We start from the raw sequence: 11,863 nt of genomic DNA on the forward strand, positions 1-11,863 counted from the left end.
GTTCAACGAATTAGCAGCACTGATCAAGTTTGTCTTTTTTTTTGTTTTGGTAGAAATCAGAAATTTTACAGTGAATTGGTTATAGGAGCCACTCTCTTTTGCAGCCGTACATTTACAAAATTGCTTTTCGTTAACTATCAATGTCATATGTCTTAATGACTGAGACTTATTTGATGAAAGGACAATGAATTTTACAAATCAAATTCACATATCAGAGACGGAAAGATGAGGGAATGAACGTGCGGTATGTGTTTATAGCGTGTCAATGTGAGAACATGTGACTGAAGATCCATTTCCTCATGCTCCTATTAAAAAAAATACAACAAAAAACACTGCAAGTCATTTTATGAAGACAGCAACTTTTTTTTTATTTTTTATTGTGTTTTTTTCCCCACAGTATTATAAAATGAAAACATTCAGTCACTTTCTGACTCATATGTCATACAGTAACGGCATCATACATACCTCATATTAAACCAATCCAATCAGAGTAAACAATAAGCACATTACTGTACATTAACATATACAATAAGCACCAAATATAGGGATTCAAATTAAACCTTAAATGTAAATCTGGATACAGTTTGAGAATTTTGAAAACAAACATGAAAGCATGACATAAATGAAGAAATATTTTAGATGCTGCATTTCACAGTTACATTAAAATAGGAAAAATCAGCAGACATAGCCTAAACATGTTGACATTGTACAGATGGTCAGATGTTCTTGCTTCCACTGAAGCACAAGATGCTACTTGGTTCATTCTCAGTTTATGCTGACGAACATGATCATAAGGTTTGACACAAACTTGTGAGATTCATACCAGAAATATAATTTGTAAATCTTGCACTAAATTCATAAAATAAGCACCTGGATCTCTCTTATATACATGTAAAGGAGCTGTAGCTGCTGTTTATGTCTCAAACTGACTGAAGTTCCTCTCTAATGTTGTCTCAGCATTACTGTGGACTATTGGGTCCAGAAACCAGATCTTCTACTAGATGAGGTTCTTTCTCCTTCAGCAATCTGTAGAATTCTGCTGTTACAGAAGGTCCTCCAGAGTCAAGAGCTTTCCACAAAGCTCTCATTTTGTTTTGGCATGGTTCTTTAACATGAACTTCATTGTACATTTCAGTTGTAATCATGCCTTTGGCACACAGACCATCAGCAATCTCCATCACTGATGTAACTTTCTGAATGAGGTGATGTCTGTTTGTGTTCACAAATTCAGATCCTGATTAAAACAAACAAAAAGATTCAACTTTTCAGAAAGTTTTGTGTGTAACAAAGAATGAGCAACTACTGCAATTGAGTTCGTACCCGTGAGCCGTCTGTGAACTGGGAGTTCTACATCTTGGCCTGATGTTACAAACAAAACAGAAAAATAATTCATAAAAACCTAATTCAATCAAAACCTTATCAAAGTACTTAGAATGATAAAGACTTCATAGATCACAATATTCTATTTAGTTTAAGCCAAAATGTTAAAATCATCTTGAAACACTTGGGGGAAAACACTAATCAACTGTATGTCAAATAAAAGCTCAAAACTCGGGAATTAAAAGAGAACTTTAATTCTCATTAATATTACTGAATATATTTTTCACCTTTATATGGCACTAATTAATTTAGCTGTAAAGAATAGTGTGTCTGAAGCAAAAGCTTACATATAATCATGTGATACGGGTTAAATTAGTTTTTAATCACAAGTTAAGTCTATTTTAAAGCTTCCATTATTTATATGCTTTTTATTTAATAACTGTTGTTATAATTACGCAACTTCATATCCATGATAAATTCTAGCATTGCTAGCAACAATTATTTGTGTCATTCATTACCTGTGCAGACTCGTCGTGGAACCCACACTTCCCTTCCTTCAATGTCATCCATTAGACTCAGCTTGACCTCCTTATTTCTGACATTCACAAACACTTCAAATGTGGGATGATAGTTTGGACCAAAATGAAAACCAAACTCCTCAGTCTGAAAAAAGAACAAGAATATGAAGGCGATTCTACGAGGGCAGAAAAAAAATAAATCCGCGTTAAACTTTGTGCTAAAACAACTTGAAAAAGAGAAGATATTTCTATACTTCAGTGACATTGTTAGAGACATTAAATGGATAGTTCACCCAAAAATTTAAATATAGTAATTATTTACGCGCCCTGATTTACTCGCGCCTTTTTTTTTTTTACTGGACCATGAAATCAGAAATTAATTTTCTCCTTAATTTTAATTTTTGGGGGAACTAACACTTTAAATATAACAGAATATATTGTTGAGATTTTTGCAACTAAAAATAATGAATAATGTTTAAATTAAATATGATGTTACCGCTGGCTGCACTGTAGATCTCTTTGGTTGACAACACAGACGGTATTGTGTTCCCGGGATGAGAAAACACTTTGAACTGGTGCTAATATGTGTATTCTTCGCATGCTGGTGCTTGACCTTAAGAAGAGGTTGGGGTTAGGAAGAGGCTGTGTAGGCCAGCCAGAGCCTAGGTAACAAAAATGGTCCCTTTCAACATAGCTCTTCAAATAATTACTAAACAGCCTTTATTTTTAACACAATTAAAAAATGTCACTTTTAGGCAGGGGGGTTTCCCCGAAGGAGTCAAGGGAGGCAGTACCTCCTCAAAAACTTGAATGAGAAAAAAATTCATAGTACAAACAACAACAACACCAATATTACAAAATATAACATTACAAAGAGTATAAATCACTTGTTTTTCTAAAGAAACATTGTCCAACAGCAACACCAGCAGGTAAAGTTACAGCAGGAGTCTACGCGTCTCTCTCGCCTCTCCTGAGCCCATTGAGTTTTAACAGACCCCCTAAGGTGTGCTGGGGGGAAATTGAGAATAAATGGGGGAAAGCCACGTGAGAGGAGGCAATGCCTCCATCGCGGTATGATTGGATATGACTGGTTATGCTCGGCTGTGATTGGTTCATCTGGGAAATTCCGCCTCTTTGTGTTTGTGTGCATTCGTGAATCAGTCTGAATGAGCAATATAATGGCATTAATGGGAAGACTAATTTAAAAAAGTAAGTAAACAATTCACACACTTGGATATAACCAATTTTTTGTCAAAACGTAAGACTTAAAATTGCATGAAAATATGAGCTGTGGGAGTTTTTAGTGAGTAATCAGCTTGGTGAAATTTAAAGTAAAAACGGGAGTCAAGAAATTGTTGAAAAACTAAAGCCTTTACAAACTGTAAATAGATTATATTCCTTGTATAATCACTGAAGCTGTCAGTCTTTTCATCGCAAGCTCATTAGTTCTGCATTCTCACAATCAAAGTTGACTACACTGCAGTGAATCTCTTATTTACATCTACACTTTAGGGCTTTTCACACTGTACTTAACTCAAGGTTATCATAGTTTTAAACCCTGCTTTTAACCATAAAGGAATTTTTATTTAAATTTAAATTTCTAAAAAAAAATGTTAATTTAGAAGCAGGGTTAGAACCACTTTTTAAACAGGATTATGGAACCCTGCTCCAGAGAAGGGTTATTTCGCATTGTGGTGTCAAAATTATACCATATGAAATGACCCTTTGTTAGAATGTTACGATCAGACGCTTATCAACCAATCACGTGCCTCATATTATCGTGCTTTGGACAGTCACAGAAACACCACGAATAAACAGCTGTTTCAGCGTTTGATGGAAAAAAAAAAAAAAAAAAAGAAAAATGGTGATGAAAAAAATACATGATTTGAAGTGAAGGTGGTTGAATTTTTTACCTTCACAGCCTGAAAAGTCAATTCAGGAAATAGTATAGCCTGCAATATGAGGATGTGATATGCTAGAGCCTTGATGTAAACAGGTTGTATGCTGTATTCATCCAATCAATGACATTAACACCACAACTATGCAAATAAGAATGTGAACCCGGGGTTTAGGAATGTACGATGTTAACCCCAGGTAAATTATGAACATTGTGCTCCTATGATATGGATCAGAGTGCATGTTAATACAAACCCACCCAAATGTCAAGACCAATTAAAATTTTACATTATCATTTAAACAAAAAATATTGATACCTCCGACAGTGGAACATTCCATGGAAGCAAATGGACATCCAGAATGTTTTCCTGTCTCACGGTTATTGGTCGCAGAAAGACAAGTACTTGGGCAACGACAGGGGAAGGAGGAAAGATACTCCTTTTTATGAGCCCAAAGATGGAGAGATCTTTGATGTCAATCATCACATAAGCTTCAGTCACTTTAAGCGGATCTATTATTGGTACATTACCACCAGTGTAATGTGCTACAGCTAAACAATCCATGTCTTCCTCTGTAAAACACATAAACATTGTAGATAATTATATTTTATTAATATATGCAGATGGTTTTCCAACAAAGCTGATTATTTAAACCCTCACACTGAGAATTGTATGCATCCATCACATTTAGAATGTATAAATTACCATACCTGAGAATATTTCACAGTGTGGAAGGTGCAGTCCTGAGATTGAACCATTAAAACAGTTAATGTTGTACAAGGGTCCTGCAGGCTGCATAACATGTTCTAACATGTTCAAAGGTTCTAACCGGTGAGAATCCCATGAGACAGTGCTATAACGCACCTCTCCTTCACCCTCCATCACAAACACGAGGTTGGTCAGACTGCAACGAAACTGACCAGCATATGGACACACAAACCTGGAGGACAGAGCATTTTCATTTTATTAAATAATAATGGCCTGCATCTTTTATTATGTGACAATACAGGGTGTGGATCATTGTTTTAGTAAAATAAACCCAACCAAATCAGCAACAGCAACTTCCCAGAAAAAGGAAAGAAGAAGACTGAGGTTAACACACCAAAAAAGAAATAAAAGGGTTCAATACCTGTATTCATTTTTGTGTTCGTCTTTGTCATTTCCCTTAAGTATTTCAGGTTTGAACACTTCTGCAGTTTCTGAGACTGAGGTAAAGGAAAAAAACACTTGGCACCTAAAGTTTTCAAACAGGGTCCAAAATGATCACACACTAAAGTATATATTAAAAGTAAATACAATACAATACAATACAAAAAAAAAAAAAAGTTTAGCATCTAGGATAGCTAAAGTTTTCTCAATGACATAATTGTGATGTCAGCTTTCTAAGATCACATAAAAGACAAATAGCATTTTATTGGTTATGAATAAAGTCATCTTTGATTAGTCAATAACACTCAGCAGCTGTAAAAAGAGTTTTTTTTATCTTGCAAGTGCTGCTAACAGTCTACATGACAAAGCCGCAGGATTCTCGTGAAACAAGCTTGGCTTGCCTGCCCCTTCTCTCCCACTTCAAAATGAATCGAGCTTGTGGTTGTCGCATATACTGTGTACATGTAGTACAGCCAGATGGGGGAGGGTTCACTAATCAGACGAGAGGGGAGTTTCACAGCCGCCCACACATGCTTGTTTATGACTTTTTACACCTTTAATAAAAATGTTCAAAATGCACAAATTAATATTAAAAAATTAAGATTTTATAAGTTTCCTTTGGCCAAATTAGAAGTAATTCTCCTCCCTGCACGTTCAGTTGAATATAACTATAGCAATGCAGAGACCTAATACATTACTTTAAAATAGGCATGGCAGAATCCTGGGAAGTTTATCGTCATGAAATTATATATTGGGTTATAATTTTGTGTGATGTCTGGGTCACAGTATCAGAAAGGACCATGCATGGTTGCTCAAAACACGTACAGTACATTGTGTCAGAGCGCTACACACAAGGCTTTAATAAAATATGGGTTAAATATATAAATAGCATATATAAATATATAAAATTATCATTTCTCCTACTTCTCCAGATACAAGCAGGCCTGGTTCCAGAATCAAGCCTTAATGTACATCTATTTTGACATATTTTTGCCCTGTCCATTGTTATGGTTATCACTATCATTACACATTCGCATATAAATGCCGCATTCATATGTGAATGTCACTCCCGAAACTTTGCAGTGTGTAAGCAGTCCTCTTAGCATCATGAAAAACAAAACTTATTCAAATTCCGAATGAATTGTAGCCAAGAAATCACGCAAAGAGCGCTCCCCTGGTGTCACTCATTTCAGTTGATCAAAGTCTCACAAAGTTCTGTCATAATAAGTGAAGCTGTACACTGCACAATGAATCTCTAATTTACATCATGCTACACTTTGTTATAATGAGAGACTCCTGAGCATGCAGCATTGAACAAAACTGTGGTGTTTTGAGCGGTAAGTGAAAACACCACTTTTACAGTTTTTAGTGAAATATGAATTTTGAATAATGAAAAGTAGTTTTTGTCTGCTTATCCTATTCATCAGTGTTTGAATCATTTAAGAAGAAACTGCATTTTCTGTATTTCGTTTCTGGGTTAAAAAAATGAAAAATGAATGAACTCAAAAGGACAGAGACCCTCACTGCACTGGAAAGATGGTATTACAAAAAAAAAAAAAAAGATGTACAGTGTTAAACAGCAACTAAGTCATGTATTGCATCAATCCATTGTCCTATAATGCAGAACTTCAAATTTAAAAATTTTAAACATCTTATATACACAGTAATGAGATCTAATGAATATTTAAAGATACTTAAAGATACTCAGATCTCAATTGTATCTTTGAAAGACTTGTAAAAGAGAGCTGTCATTGGATACTGGAGATTTTCCGTAACTCTTCCTCAAAAATTTGCTTCAGCCTGGCACCCATTCGGCCAAACTCATTGTCCTTTAGAGAGCAAAATACAAAAAAAAATCTGTCAAAAATCAAATGTCCACTTGTAAAGTTAATCATCTCAAAAATAATCATCAATAATGTCCAAGATATGTGTTCACATATAAGATTGCAAAACAACTTCATTTTAACAAGCTATTGATCTGTTATTTGGTGATTTATTTATTATGTAACATGTTTCAGTGAATCTTACCCCATTGAACTTGCTGCAGTTGCTGAAAATGAGCTGAAAGTCAGAGATGAACGCTCCTACCGTCTGATACTCTCCACTTTCCAACTTCTGCTTTATTCTGTTCAGCCACATTGGCTGAGTTATGACCTCAGAGTATCTGGACACCTGGAAGTCATTTTATTTTTGGTTTTTAATGCATTATAAATTTCAAGTCATCACTTGTATTCTATTTATAAACTATTTTAAATTAAACTAAGGCATGAAAAGAGCAAAATTCTGAAGCTGGGTGACAGGAAAAAGACAGCAAGAAGAAAAAAGGAGGCAATCTCACCGTTTGTCGTGGATCCTCAACAAACACCTTCTTGATGTCCTCTCTGTACACACACAACAGGAGGCAGTGGCAGTACTAAAGATGACAAACAACACACATATCCACAATTAGGCCCATAAATATTTGTTCTGTTTCTAAGCCTGCTGAGCAGCCTATGTAGGCAGCACTTTAGGGCATTGAAGGCTGTTACAAATTGTGAGCACCTTAAATGTTTATGGTTATCTTTTATATTAAGGTGCTGAATTTACCAATCTGTATTGAGACACTGGGGCATTGAAAGCTTCTTGTTCAGACATGTTACTGGGGGTCACACCATTGCAGACTGTTTCTTAACATGCAAAAGGTACAAATCCATTCCCTACAAGCAAACACACATATACAGGATGAATCTCCAACATACATACTTGCTGATTTAATAGTTTTTTATATGTTTGTCTGTCTCACCCAGGTGAGTCTCCATCTGCAGTTGGTAGGTGACAGTGTGAATGAAAAGCTCGTGGACACTCGTCACAACACACAAGATCTCCCTCAGAGTAACACACATAACACTCGTCATCATTGTTCTGGGCCATCTAGTCAGAGGACGACATGACACAACATAACATTTTATCATCATCACAGAAATAAGCTCAAATGCATTTGGCTCTTCTATCTTACAATCTTGTTTTGATATATGGAAATCTAAACACAACAAGTCGTATTTTACTGCAAAAGCAAAAAAATTGTAGGACCAAGATTTTTTTTTTTAACATTGACAATTTTCATAGCCATAAAGGGAACAGAAGAAAGAAACTCATCAATAAAGGTTTACAACCAGTGAAGCACGAGTAAATGTAAAATCTAAAAAATAAAGACAACATAAAAAAAAAAGTTATATAAATATAAAATGCTCAGTGATTTTCACGACTTTATTCTATGAAAATCATTTTAATTATCATGTACCCATTAATGTACAGTTGAGGTCAAAAGTTTACATCTCCCTTTCAGAATCTGCAAAATGTAAATTATTGTACCAAACTAAGAGGGATCATACAAAATGCATGTTATTGTTTATATAGTACTGACCTAAATAAAATATTTAACATAAAAGATGTTTACATATAGTCCACAAGAGAAAACGATAGTTGAATGTATAAAAATGAAAGGTTAATTTTTTCTTAATACTGTGTTGTTACGGTTGTTACCTGAATGATCCACAGCTGTGTTTTTTGTTTAGTGATAGTTGTTCACGAGTCCCTTGTATTCGTCAGAAAAATTATTTGAAAATGTATAAAAATGAAAGGTTAATTTTTTCTTAATACTGTGTTGTTACGGTTGTTACCTGAATGATCCACAGCTGTTTTTTGTTTAGTGATAGTTGTTCACGAGTCCCTTGTATTCGTCAGAAAAATTATTTGATTTTGCAGCATTTTTTTTCAATAAGGACTGTATGATTTTGAGATCCATCTTTTCACACTGAGCACAACTGAGGGACTCAGATGAAATTACAGACAGTTCAAACGCTCACTGATGCTCCAGAAGGGAAAAAAAAACATGAATGATGGGGGGGGGTAACTTTAAAACAGGGTCATTTTTATAAATTCAACTATTATTTTCTCTTGTGGACTATATGTAAACATGTTTTATGTGAAATATCTTATTCAGGTCAGTACTAAATGAACAATAACATGCATTTTGTATGATCCCTCTTATTTTGGTAAAATAATTAACATTTTATAGATTCTGAAAGGGGGATGTAAACTTTTGATCTTAACTGTACACATTTAATAGACTTAAGAATTTAAGTTAATATCATAAATAATTTTTATGATGACTTCTTATGATAAAATATCTCAGGTAGAGATGTTTCTCACCACAGCTTGCTCTTCAGTGCTGCATTTCACACATTCACACTGAAGGGAATGGACATGCAGGATTTCTTTCTAGAAATTACAAACAAACAAGCAAACAAATACATAAATTACATAATCGTACTTTTATATGTTATCTCTCCCATTTGTTACCTTGAGTAAAAAGTTGAGCGTTTTTCCATGGCACAGTATATCTTTCTTCCAGTGTCCATCAGTGAGAATCGTTTCCTGCTTTACAAATTCCTCCGGAGTGAACCATCTTTCCTCAGTACGTATACACTTCCCACGACTCCCTGCAACACAACAATAAACATAAACACTTCCCACTCAAACCTTCGACACAGACAAAACAAACTGAGTTCTGTACAAAAATCAGTGCACTAACGTACCTGACGCAAACCTGCATTTGTACAGAGTCCCAGTAAGTGAAACACAGGTGACTGGTAAAGAGGAAGCCTGGAAAACAGACAGATCTGCCATGTCTTCTTCTTCCTCCTCTTCTTCCTCAGCTCTCCCTCTAAACTCTGTTCCTCCTCCTCTCCCTCCCTGCTCCTGGAAATCTTCAGCATCGCTTTCCTCCATGAAACCAAAGCTTGTTTCTGAGTCTTGAGGAATAAAACACATTACTGCATTCAGACAGACAGCAGAGAGAGTGTGAATGAGCGTGGAAGATCATTACTCACCTTCACAGAACCTCTTGTTTAAGATGACAGTAAGCAGCTTATTCGTGTTCTGCAGGAAGCAACAAAGTAACTTAATGAATGTCAAATGAAAAAGAGGAATAGTAAAACCTGACATTGCACATAGAGTGACAAACTACTTTTTGGACATGTGTTCTCTCTGTACTCTTCTTCTGTGGACACAGAAGATGCTCTTCCTGAAAAGAAAATGAGAAAGGAACTGATCACACATGTATATCAGGGGTCTGCTGTATTTAATGTAACTACATATTTACCTCATATGTTATAAATTTAAAGGGTCGATACTAGGGCTGGGTATTGACACAAATTTCACAATGTGATTCAATTTCTATTCAGAAGCGTACAATTTGATTTGCTTCCAATTTCGATTCAACATCGATTATTTTGGATATATATTAGGTATATTACATGGAAAATTTTCTCAAGGAAAAAAAACCTCTCAACTCATGCTGTAAAATATACAAGAGAGTCAGTTGGTACTACATTTTAATATTGTGTGTTAAAATGAACTGATTTGTATACAAACGCTTAATTACACTCAGTTAAGTTTTTATAATAATAAAGTTACAATTACATAATTATGTTTCTACTCTAATAAATTTTTTTTTTAAATATAAACATTTAAATGGTGGCTGTCATACAAACTTGATGGATTTATTCAAACAAAGTAGGCCTATAATTGCCCGTTATTTTTTTACCCAGCCCTAGTCGATACAAAAATATGTGCTGTACTTCCGTTGCTTTCTATTAGAAGCACGTTCCTGCTATAGGCTCTCCACCTTTTTCTTGCCGTAAAAATGGGCTTCAAAAAATCTTGCCATTTGTAAATTCTATGGGTCTAGCTTCCGGTCTCATCTGCGTCTAGCTATTTTTAGCTGTACAAAACAGTTCATTTGCTGCTTGATATTGAAAACCGGTGTGTCTTACCATATTATTTTAATCTTAATTATGAACACACTGGTTTGTAATGCAAACAGTTTTACCGTTTACTGCACGTTGTTATTCTTCTCGTTATTTCCCTATAGCGGCTAATGAACTGGAAGTCTTGCCCATAGGCTTACTTCCGCATTAAAGAAAAAGGTGGATAAGTTCCTAGAGTTGTACAATCAAATATTTTTTTCAAATAGAAAAAAGGTGCAGTTTTCTTTCAAAACAGTGGTGGGTGTACCGATTAAGAAATCAATTAAAAATGTCACTAAAAAGTTAACTTGTGCATGCAGTGTACAGTAAGTTTACAGCAAAACCAAGGACAATTTCCAAATCCTTGTTTTTAACAAAGATCCCAAGAATCCCAACAATCTGTAAGTGATTGCATTATTTACTTCTATGAGTTTCTTAAGCGGTGTGTCTCTGCAGCGGATGCTGGTTTTCCAGCTTTTGCACTTTTCCTTCCCCGCAAACTTCTCAAAAGCATTTGGGGTGAACCAGCGTCCCTGGCACAAAATACACTTCTCCCCTACAGGAGACAAGGACAGGATGCATTCAGACTGATCTTTCCACCCATATAAAGTATATTAAACACAAACAGTAATAAAATTAAGAGAAATTATAGCAGCAACTCAATGATGGTGAACCTTTGAGCAGTTTTTCCCGAAAGAGAGTTCCTTCTTTATTCCCACAGGTTACAGGCAGCTGAATTTTATAAATAGGCCACTTCCAAATCTCCTGCTTGTCACAATTCTTCACAGGAGATGCTGAGAAAGAGAGAGAAGACGACACAGATCAGGAAAGAGTGAAAATACAGGAATAGGACATCAGGCACCAGGAAACATAGTGTTATTTTAGTATCACTGAGATTCTATTATAGTTTTTATTATTATTTTGAATTAATTTTAGGTCACATTTTAGTAATTTTGTGTTTTGCCAGTTTCATCTTGGATTGCCTGAGGGTGAGGATTTTGGACAAACTTTCCTTTAAGGTGATGATAAATGGGGCATCACCTTTTTAGTTAAAAAGTTAAAAACGATAAAAAGTTTTTTATCGTTTTATTTTTAGTGTTAACTATTGTAGACACACCATTTTTCATTTGATTTAACAAATCAATTATTCATTAGATTAACAAATAATCCCAGACCCCCTCACCCAATAAAC

At 35.0% G+C, this 11,863-nt stretch overlaps 1 pseudogene; it reads right to left on the bottom strand.

Moving 5' to 3' along the window:
* Positions 1-384: 384 nt before the first annotated feature.
* On the bottom strand, positions 385-11,472 carry LOC107585067 (uncharacterized; annotated as a pseudogene).
* Positions 11,473-11,863: the final 391 nt, after the last annotated feature.

The sequence above is a fragment of the Sinocyclocheilus grahami genome, unplaced genomic scaffold, assembly GCF_001515645.1.
Source record: "Sinocyclocheilus grahami isolate Dianchi unplaced genomic scaffold, SAMN03320097.WGS_v1.1 scaffold66.1, whole genome shotgun sequence".
NCBI lineage: Eukaryota > Metazoa > Chordata > Actinopteri > Cypriniformes > Cyprinidae > Sinocyclocheilus > Sinocyclocheilus grahami.